The 10,178-nt window shown below is 40.8% G+C and overlaps 1 long non-coding RNA gene across 1 annotated transcript in view; it reads right to left on the minus strand.

The window, feature by feature from the left end:
- Positions 1–1,846: 1,846 nt before the first annotated feature.
- Positions 1,847–10,178, minus strand: part of LOC117952520 — a 48,670-nt gene continuing 40,338 nt past the window's right edge. Inside the window, exon 3 of the long non-coding RNA XR_004658432.1 lies at positions 1,847–1,947. This is a non-coding gene — a long non-coding RNA (uncharacterized LOC117952520). The remainder of the gene's footprint in view (positions 1,948–10,178) is intronic.

The following is a 10,178-nucleotide window of genomic DNA, read 5'->3' on the forward strand; positions in this document are numbered from 1 at the left end:
TTTTGGAAAATGGCTGCAATGAAACAAAGAGTGAAAAATTTAAAGGGGTCTGAATACTTTCCGTACCCACTGTATTAGAAGGTTACTAGATCCCAAAACGGCACCTAAATTGACTGCTTTTCCTGGAGGCCAGGAATTTGCGTAGTAGTGTTTTTCCCGCTCGCTCCGTCTGAAAGTTAAATCGTTTTTCTCGTATGGAGGACATTTATTTACAATATAAAACCTCCATGGATTTCATAATAGAAAGAGATCAAAAATTGACGTGGGTTGACATGTTTGCTGAAATACCTCAAGTGGCCACTGGAACCAATTGGGAGCACGGCTGAGCGGCAGCAACACATCCAGGGCTTATTATAGATCCATGCAAGGGATCTTAAGGAGGCGAGACATGGCAGGAAAGACCACTACTAACTACTAGTGTTCCCTGGAAACCACTGTCTAAATGCAGCCATTACTTTTTAAAAACTCAAGTGCCCATAGGCAAGAATGAAGTGTACAACTATGTGTGTAAGCCCTGTGATAGACTGCCAACCTGTGCAGGGCTTACTCCCGCCGCTTGACCAATGCTGGTATAGGATCTAACCCCCTTAGTTGGGGACTAAGTTATTGTTAAAGCTTGTAAACATCAAGGAGAAAAACGCTGAGTCTCAGAGCAAAATTCAAAATAAATAAATAAATAAAAATAAAAATAAACTGGATCCCCCACACAGCCAGCTGCATCCCCGAAAAAAAAATCTTCCTTTCAGCAAGTTGCCGAGCTGCGTCTGAGGACAAAAAGAACACCGGAGTAGTCCTGCTTCTATACACTGTTCTTTATGTAACAGTATAACTGGCGTTTACGGCACTTCACTGTGCAGAACGAGGAGTGGAACGGTGATGTGCATTTCATTCCTCAAACTGACAGTTCACCATTGATCATTTGTCACGCTGGGTGCTTGCCAGAGCCATCGATTGAGCAGGGACTAGTGGAAGTGAAGCATGATTATTTAGTGAACATAGCAGCAACAACGCTGGATGGTATTTCACACTTTGGTGGTTCTTCTCTGCTCAGTGTTGTTGATGAGCGCAGTAGTAGAACGCCGAGTGTAAATGTACTGTACGTGGCAGAAGGGAATTGATTAAGTGGGTGTGCGTGAGAGCCCGTGAATGTGAACACATGCATGTGTTCCTTCCTTTGCATGCATGTGTGGCTCGTTTGACCAAACATGAGTAATGCTCAAACTCCAGCTGACGGAAGCCTCTTTTTCAGTGTGGCTGCAGGGTTTGTGCCGGGTCTGCAGAACAGCATGCAGTAATGTTGGGCCGGGTTGAGTGGCCCGGAATCTAATCACTCTAATGTCTGTTCCAGCCCTAAATCACATTCACTGGCTCGACTACAACACTTGGTCCGTCCTTCAAAAAAATAAATAAAGGGAAGCTTTTTTCACCACTCCTTCCATATTGTAATTATTTCAACTGGATATGAGCTATTGCACTTATTGGCTGTGGCAAGGCACCGGCTGCTTCCCCTTTCATTGGCTGCCTGAACACCTCTGTGACCGCCTCCCATTGGCTGCCTAGAGAGGAGTGGGAGGAGATCTTACCCCACCCTCCCCCCTTGGCAGAGCGTGTAAATCTAAAGACTCTTTCTCTGCCTATTATCTGAGTGACTCGGGGTTCTGGTGTCTGCCTTTGACCGTGTGTGTGTGTGTGTTTGTTGTTGGGAGAAAAGAGATAAAGAGAGAGAGAGTAAGGGAGGGAGAGGCAAGCAGCGTTTCTTCTCCCCCCTTTAGCCTCCCCGTCTCCCTGCTCCCTGTCACTCCATCCTTCCTCCCCTCTCCTGGACCACCCTCCAGCCCTGCTTCGAGCCTGGACCGAGACCCCTCTACCACCCAGACCACCCCGGGACCCTTTAACTCTCCTCACTTCTCCGTCCAACCAATCAGAACCTCTGAGCAGGTAAGCCTCCTTTCAGTCGGCACCGAGGCTTTAAAAAGTACTTCCCGCCTCTTCTTCTGCTCTTGTTTTAGTTTTCTTCACACTCAGTTGTCTCTGATCTGTCTCTGGACTCTCCTTCTTTCCTGTGTGTATGTTTTAAATGTTTCCTGCAGCGCTTCTGTCCCTCTCAGAAAAGTGACACAATTGCAGGAGAGGATATCAGCGAGGTCACTGTATTTTTCTTCTTCCTCTGATATTCTGCCCTGATACCAACTTCCCCCTCCCTCTCCCTCTCCCTCTCCATCCCACAATCTCTTCATCTTCTCTCCTCGTGTCTTTCTCAATCTCATGCCCTCCGGCTTTTCCGCGTACGCAAATTCAGTGGGAAAGTGAGTCAAGTCTTTTATTTTAAGGTCTGCCCAGAGCACAAGTTGTGAAGGACAACATGCTGTATTTCGGTTACGGAAAACGCATCGCTAATTGATTTTTTGAAAAGTGTTTGTTTCCTTGGGTGATTGCTATTTATAGGTGCTGACGTGACAGGCACACGTGCTTTCGCTAGGCCACTTCCCTGATGCTGGGACTGACATGACCGTCCACTGGCTCCAGAACGCATGACATTGCACAAAGTGTAATGACTTTACAAGGCAGCGACTTGCTTGATTGAATGTAGCAATATTTCTAGCAGGAGAACTCCAATATTAACATGGCCCATAAAGCATTCCTGGCAACAGCAGAGGAGACAAAAAATAAAACTAAATAATGACTGCTTAGTTCTCCATCCGCACATCCTGTACTTTATCAGGAAGGGGAAGTGGAGTGTGTGTGTGTGTGTGTGTGTGTGTGTGTGGGAGACAGAGATACTGCTAAAGTGCTTTAGACATCAATACTGCCAGCCTGGAGATTTTAAAGCCACTCTATCATATCTGAAAATTGGAACTTACAACAATGTCAACAACTGAGGAAATGCTCTTCCTTGTGTGGGGGTTTGTTTCTCTGGAGTGTTTTTGTGACGAGGAGGGTATGGTTTTAATGTTTAAATATGACTGAGGAGCAAATGTGGACAAAAATTAGATGTTTTTTAAATGTCATTTTATATTATCCCATTAATTTAATTAATAAATGGGAAAAAAAATATCTGCCAAGCTATGAGTGTTCATGTTATTCTTCCAAATTCGTAGATAAATCAATTTAAAAACATATTTTCATAATCCAATCACAGGTCAGGTATCCTGCCCTATTTAAGACTTCTCAATGTGCATGTTTTTATACTATTTTCATTCTGCAATTATATTTAAATCTGTGTAACTATCATCTTTAAAAAAAACAGACCTCTATTAGACAGTGTGACCTTTCTTTCTGTGATCATCATTTTCTAATGTACACAAAATCAGAATCTGTGACAAAGCATCCTGGGAATGAGAATCTTCCCAACAGGGCTGCCTTGAGGGAGAGCAGCATTCACCAAAAGGCTTTTATTGTGATAGTTCAGAACAGCGGAATGAACCCAAAAAAACAAAATCCTTGGCACTTAAAATCTAAGTTGGAAAGTTACTTTGATTTTGCATTTTTTGATGTTTTTAACCATAAATCAGTGAATTGCGTATTTATGATATCACACATTTGTGCATTCAGGTGTTAGGGTTGTTAGTTCATTAGGATGTGTAAATTGGGTGTTTTTACTACATGAAGGAACATGCCGGTGTTTTGCTTGCACTAGTCCTCATATGCTCAGCTGGCCCTCAGCCAAAGTCTCAACTGCTTATCCTCCAGGTATTAACCCTCCCTCAAGTTTCCATGTATCATCACAAAGAGCAAGTTGATAGAGCAGGAGCCATTAGAACCTTAACAGAGTCCGGGCTGAATGCAAAGTTCTATAGAATGACTTTAGCGTCACAATCACTCAGCTGTACTGTGTGAATAACGCATTGTCATGACTCAACGGATGACGTAATTCTCAAAGGAAAACTATCCCTCCGTTGTTGAGAAAGTTGCTTCATTCAGTCCTGCAACAACTTAATGTCACAAACCTTAACCACCTAACATCTTTAAATCGTCATAGTGGAAGTAACATAGGCCAGGTTTAGAGGATTGCCAATGTAGGTATGAAAAACACAGAGAACTAAAGAAACTACGAAATAAAATGAAATAGCTTTTCTCTCCAAACATAACCATCGTTTTCTTCCCACCACATGAGCCCCGCAGCTCTGATGCAGCCCTATTTGATGCACTTACCGCACGTCAACGCTCAGTATAAGCTCACATTAGAATGCATACATAAAGTCTCTTGTAGAATGAGATATTTACGAGCCTCTGTGATGTGTTGCTCACACTTGTGCTCGTGCCTTTGCGTGCCTTCGTAAGCCACTGCTCTGAGCTTAAATGGAGTTGGGTGCAGTTAATGCAGCCAATGAGTGTGGCTCGCCGTGTCACACCAGTTTTACACTTTCACATCACAGAATGCCACACATGTCAGTTTGGGGGCACTAGGTTTTGGGGAGGTTTGGGAACTGATTTGGAAAAACACACACAAATGTAGCAGCATATGAAATGGGAGAGGACAGCTTTTGTTTTTCAAATGTCAATGAGAGACGACGGGGATGAAACCAAGGACGGTTTATGACTTCCCCCTTTTTTTTCCAGTGAATTCTCGGTAATTACATGTTGCAGAATGTCAGGAAAATATGCGATAACATTGTTGAATATTGCAATAACAATATTACTTGCGATAAATAAACGGACATGAAAGTGATCTAAGTTCTGCATTTCAGCTGCTTTCAGTATTGTGCTAGTATACGACAAACTGCTCATTGAATTTAAAACAAATAAAAGGAAAACATTTTAGATGGAACCAATTTAACGTTGAATTGAATATAAAACAAAAAAAACAATGGCAGTTTTATTTTAAAGTGCAGCTTTCTACTGACATAGTCTTTTAACTAACACAAAAAAGCCGTGCCTTTCTTGATATGACGCAGCCTTTCCCAATATGATTATTGTACAAGTCAATATGGAGAAAACCAGATTTCACCATATTTTTGACCAAATACCTCTGCCGATGTTGTGGCGATGTTGTACTGTTGACAACTGATGCTTTAACAAATTATGTTCACTCTTAGATTTAAGATAAATAATCTTCAGTAATGTGGATATAAGGACTAAGTGGGGGAAAGGCAAATAGAACAGTTAGTCTGGGAAGTTCAGTAAAGTAAATCACACCAATTTGATTTAATGCAGCCTTCAACACCAGGAAAAGACAACACTCATTTCATATCACGATATTTCAATATATAAAATCGAAGAAGATATCTAGTCTCATATCAGAGTTGATACGTTGCCCAGCCATGATGTTGTAGTGTATTCTCTAGAAATGTCTTCCTCAAAATGAATTCTCTAAGTATTCCTGGTTCCACTGCTTATTTCTCATTTGGAACCACCACAGTACAAAGGCATGGATTACATGTATCCAGTATATTCAGTAAGCCTTGCTTCCTTCTATGTAAAGCCAATGCTCTGCAAGCAGCTGGCCCCTTTGTGCCTTGGCTCTTTTTCGAGCCGTTCCGGATCTCCTGCTGGCCTGGCTCAGGGCACAGAGTGTGCCGGGGTTTCCTGGGTAGGGACTGGCTCAGTGTGAAAAAGGCCACTGACACTGACTGCCTGTAGCAGAATGATGAAGAGCAAATGGACGCAGACAAAGTGGCTGCAGAGGAATCTCCGAGTTGGTCTGTTCTGTGCCGACTTTAGACATTACATATTGGAGAACTAACTGTTTACGGCAGTTTCTCCTCTATGTTGATGGCGGCCCGCAACGGTACAATTTCGGCCTCCATGGTATCCGAAACAGGGCACCGCCACTCCTCCAGCTGTTTATGAAAAGTCATAATTACACAACTACCGTAGGGAGGTAACCTTCCTATTTCAAGGTAACAGTTGGTAGCTAACGTTAGCATATAAGCCCGTTGACAGCAATGTTATTGTTCATGTTTTGGCACAATTTCTCTGACCCTAGTGGTCGTAGTGACTGAAAGTGTGATGTGAGATGCTAAAACAAATAAAGCTGAAAAAATTCTGGAGGAGAGACTGAACTGGCATCTACTTTTCCACAATAGAAATTATAAAGAACAACCTTTTATTAGGCTAGATTAAAGACACATGATGTGTATGAATTCAATGTGGGTGAACTGAAAATTGTTATCAAAGTTACACACATCCAAAGATTGTGTTGCTGCAAAATGAGTATGAATGAAACGTCTAGAACGTGGCCATAAATAATCTAAAAACTAGTTGAAGCCCAAAATGTGTAATATATGAACAGCGTTCAGAAAAGAATTGGATTGCAGTAAACAAAGAGCATGATTTAGAGCCATTATAGAAAGTTATATCTTAAAAGGTTGAACATTTTATATGATATAATTACAAAAATCTTGGAACGTATTTATTATTTATTTTGAATATTAGAACATTTGAAAATAAGATTAAAGAGTCAAAATAAAAACCTGCTTTAACTTTTTATTAGCTTTTTGATTACTTTAAGGTTGTCTGTCGTTCTGTATGCCTTTCCCAAGAGTCACACAGCAATGTCTGCGCACAAGAGACTCAAATATTGTTATCAAACTCTATTATTATTATTTTATACTAGATGCTGGACTTTATACATTTTTTCAGATGTCTTTCATCACATTTCTTTAATTTTCTTAGCGAGGTATTTCTATTGATAATTTGCCAAAAGTTGCTGTTACCACTGTGACCGGTTTTCTTTTTCTACATCTATCTGTCCCTCCTCAGGTCTCTCAGTAAGAAATCCTTCATATAAGCAGGTACATAAATTAATTCAGTCAATAACACATCAATGTTCCTAAAGGACAACACACATTAATAAACATTTCTGTAAATGTGATGATGAAGGTGATTTGCGTTACGAATGGCTGCTGTTTGACTCAGGTGTCTGGGTCTGTTTCCCGACGGTTCAGTAAACTGCCGTTAGCATAGCATAGCAAAGCATCGCCCGCTAATCGATGTTTGTATCTAATCGTGGATCAAAATCATGATGCAAACCAAAACCCGGGTTTGGGGTATTGTCAGAGCCCTAGCCATTACAGTGTCCCTATTCAGTCTAAGAAGCCTCTAACGCAAGCGTTAAAACGCAGCCAAGCAGCACAGACCCAAGCCCTCTACTTGCACCGTTCAGCCATGCAAAACAGTACGTCACAAAACCTTTGACCTAACAAAAGTCATTTGAGGACACTTCTTCAGTCAATTCTGAGGACGCTGCGTGTGAGACTGAAGTGCGACTATCCATCCATGGCATCCAGTAGTCTTTCTCTCCACCTATTTAATGTTTTAGACACATTGCTTTGCATGTACATCTCGACTGATGCATCCATGACCCTGTCAGTCTGGTTTTTGTACCTGAATCAGCACAGCCTTGCACAGAAGGGCTATTGAGTTAGTAGTCATGGCTGAACAGGGTATGAAGTTAACTTCTTTCATGACAAGCCAGTAATTTTTTAACAAGCCTGTTGGTTTGTTTCTTGCCTCATAAAAAAGTAAAAAACAGGAATCATGAATGTTCTGAAACAGCAGGCACATCCTCTCCAACTGCACTGCTTTTATGGGCGTCAGTGCCTTGTCAGGTACAATAAGAATCGCAGCGGTCTCCTCCAGAAGTGCAGTCTTTGATGACTCATGGTCCTCAATTGCTTCTAATTTTAAGTTTTTAGTCTTGATTACAAAAGGCTTTGACTTTGCTTCTCTGAGCCATACACACGACAGTCACCACAGTAAATCTGTTCTGTACTGCTGTCATAAATCAGACCCTCTCAAACCTTACCGTTGTCGGCAGTTGTTCACTTTGTATTAAAACGTCTTCTTCTACTTTTCTTTGACTCATGCTCATCTTTTTTGTTGGTTGTTCGTTTAAGCTAGACTCTGTACCGCAGGAATGTGCCGCCACATATTTAGCTATAGCTATAATCCAACTTCTTTGAAATTTAAAAGAACAACAGTTCAATCACACAATTGTCAATGTCTACCTGCCAATGTTCACAACACAGCCTGTCGGGACGTTCTACAACGCTTAACGTGAAAAGGTTTAACGTGGTTTAATGTAGACTACCATAACAACGATGATCACCAAATTTCTCATGGCCATATCTTGTCATGAACATTTAAGCCTAACTAAACGGAAATCCAACGATTACAGAAGAAACCTCACATTAGCAATTTCTTCTTCATTGACGCTTATGGCAAGAAAAAAAAAAACTTGGTTTATTTTACCTAAAAAATGATCAATGAGTCCCACAAAAAAACGTAAAAAAAAAAAAAAATCAACCCGAATATGTGGTGATTATTGATTGTTGTTAAGGTACATTAGATCATGTACCTAAACAACACCTAACCGTACCCAACGTTTTTCACGTTAGGACTTTTCAACCCACAGCCACTCCTCAGCCCTGCTGAAAATATAATACCATAACAGGACTTTGGGTTTGATTTTTAGACAGTTCTCAGTGGGTATGAGGAGCAATGTGAGAACAAATTTGGTAATCATTGATAGGTATGTTAAACCAAGTTAAGACTTTTCCTTACAATAGGCTCTAATCATTGATCATTGTTTAGGTAGGGCCTACATTAAACCCCGTTGTTATTCATTTACTTTAGTAAGCTACAGGACAGCGTCTTTCAAAACATGACCAGCACGAAAGAGAAAAAGAAAATGAATGTGTCTCTGTCCCCAGCACGTTTCAAACCAAACTGACACCCATGCTCCCCCATCCCACCCAACTTCACCAATCACACCATCAGTAACACAGCAGCCTAATGCTACTTGTAACACCATTGCAAAACAATAAATTACAATTTGTTTTCTTCAGTTCTTGTCTGATTTGCCACTACCTCTATTATTCTCATTGACTTTACTGTGGCGGCTAACTACTCTTCCACTTGTTGAAACAGCTCTATATTAAAGAAGCTGTAGATTCTTGAAATTATACATTCACTAATGTGTATTTGCTTTTGTTTTTTTAATGCTAGTTGAACACTTTCCAGCTTCATTACATTGAGGAAAAGAGTTTGTTGGAGAGCAGTAGCTCCATGTGGGACCGGGATTAGAGATGCTTCAATACCATTTTTTCCTTTCTAATATCCATTCTGATACCTGAACTCGATGTAACGGCCGATACTGAGAACAGATTTGATACTAGTGCCTTAATAATAATATACAGAAATTATTATTTTTTAACAGCTTCCAACTACCAACGCTGTACGGAAATTAAGTGACTGCTATTCAATTCAATGTCAATTATATATATAGCGCAAATTAAGAAACCACTGCATTATTATCGGTTTTTATGGTTTTACTACTTATACCTTCTTTTATTCTACAAATGTTTTGACAACATTTCTTCTAAATTCAAAATAAAAATGTTTTTTAGATTATTTATTTTAAGAAAATGACAACTCGTCGAAGTAACAAAAAGGATGCGTTGTTTTGAGACCTTAAAAAATGCAAAGAAAACAAGTTCACATTCATTCTTAAACAACACAATACTAATATTTTAACTTAGGAGGAGTTCAGAAATCAATACTTGGTGGAATAAACTTGATTTTTAATTCCAGCTTTCATGCGTCTTGGCATGCTCTCCACCAGTCATTCAAATTTCTGTTCGGTGATGTTATGCCACTCATGGCACAAAATTCAAGCAGCTCAGCTTTATTGGATGGCTTGTGACCATCCATCATCCTCTTGATCAAATTCCAGACGTTTTCAATGGGGTTAAGGTCTGGAGATTGGGCTAGGAATGACAGGGTCTTGATCTGGTGGTCCTCCATCCACACCTGGATTGACCTGGCTGTGTGGCATGGAGCGTTGTCCTGCTGGAAAAACCAATCCTCAGAGTTGGGCAACATTGTCAGAGCAGAAGGAATCAGGTTTTCTTCCAGGATAACCTTGTACAATGCTTGATTTATTCGTCCTTCACAAAGACAAATCTGCCCAATTCCAGCCTTACTGAAGCACCCCCAGATCATCACTGATCCTCCACCAAATTTAAAAGTGGGGGCCACACACTGTGGCTTGTAGGCCTCTCCAGGTCTCCGTCTAACCATTAGACGAACAGGTGTTGGGCAAAGCTTAAAATTTGACTCATCAGAGAAGATGACCTTACTCCAGTCCTCTATGGTCGAATCCTTATGGTCTTTTGCAAACTTTAGCCTGGCTTGTCTTTGCTTCTCATTGATGAAGGGCTTTTTTCTGGCTTTGC

The sequence above is a fragment of the Etheostoma cragini genome, chromosome 11 (assembly GCF_013103735.1).
Source record: "Etheostoma cragini isolate CJK2018 chromosome 11, CSU_Ecrag_1.0, whole genome shotgun sequence".
NCBI lineage: Eukaryota > Metazoa > Chordata > Actinopteri > Perciformes > Percidae > Etheostoma > Etheostoma cragini.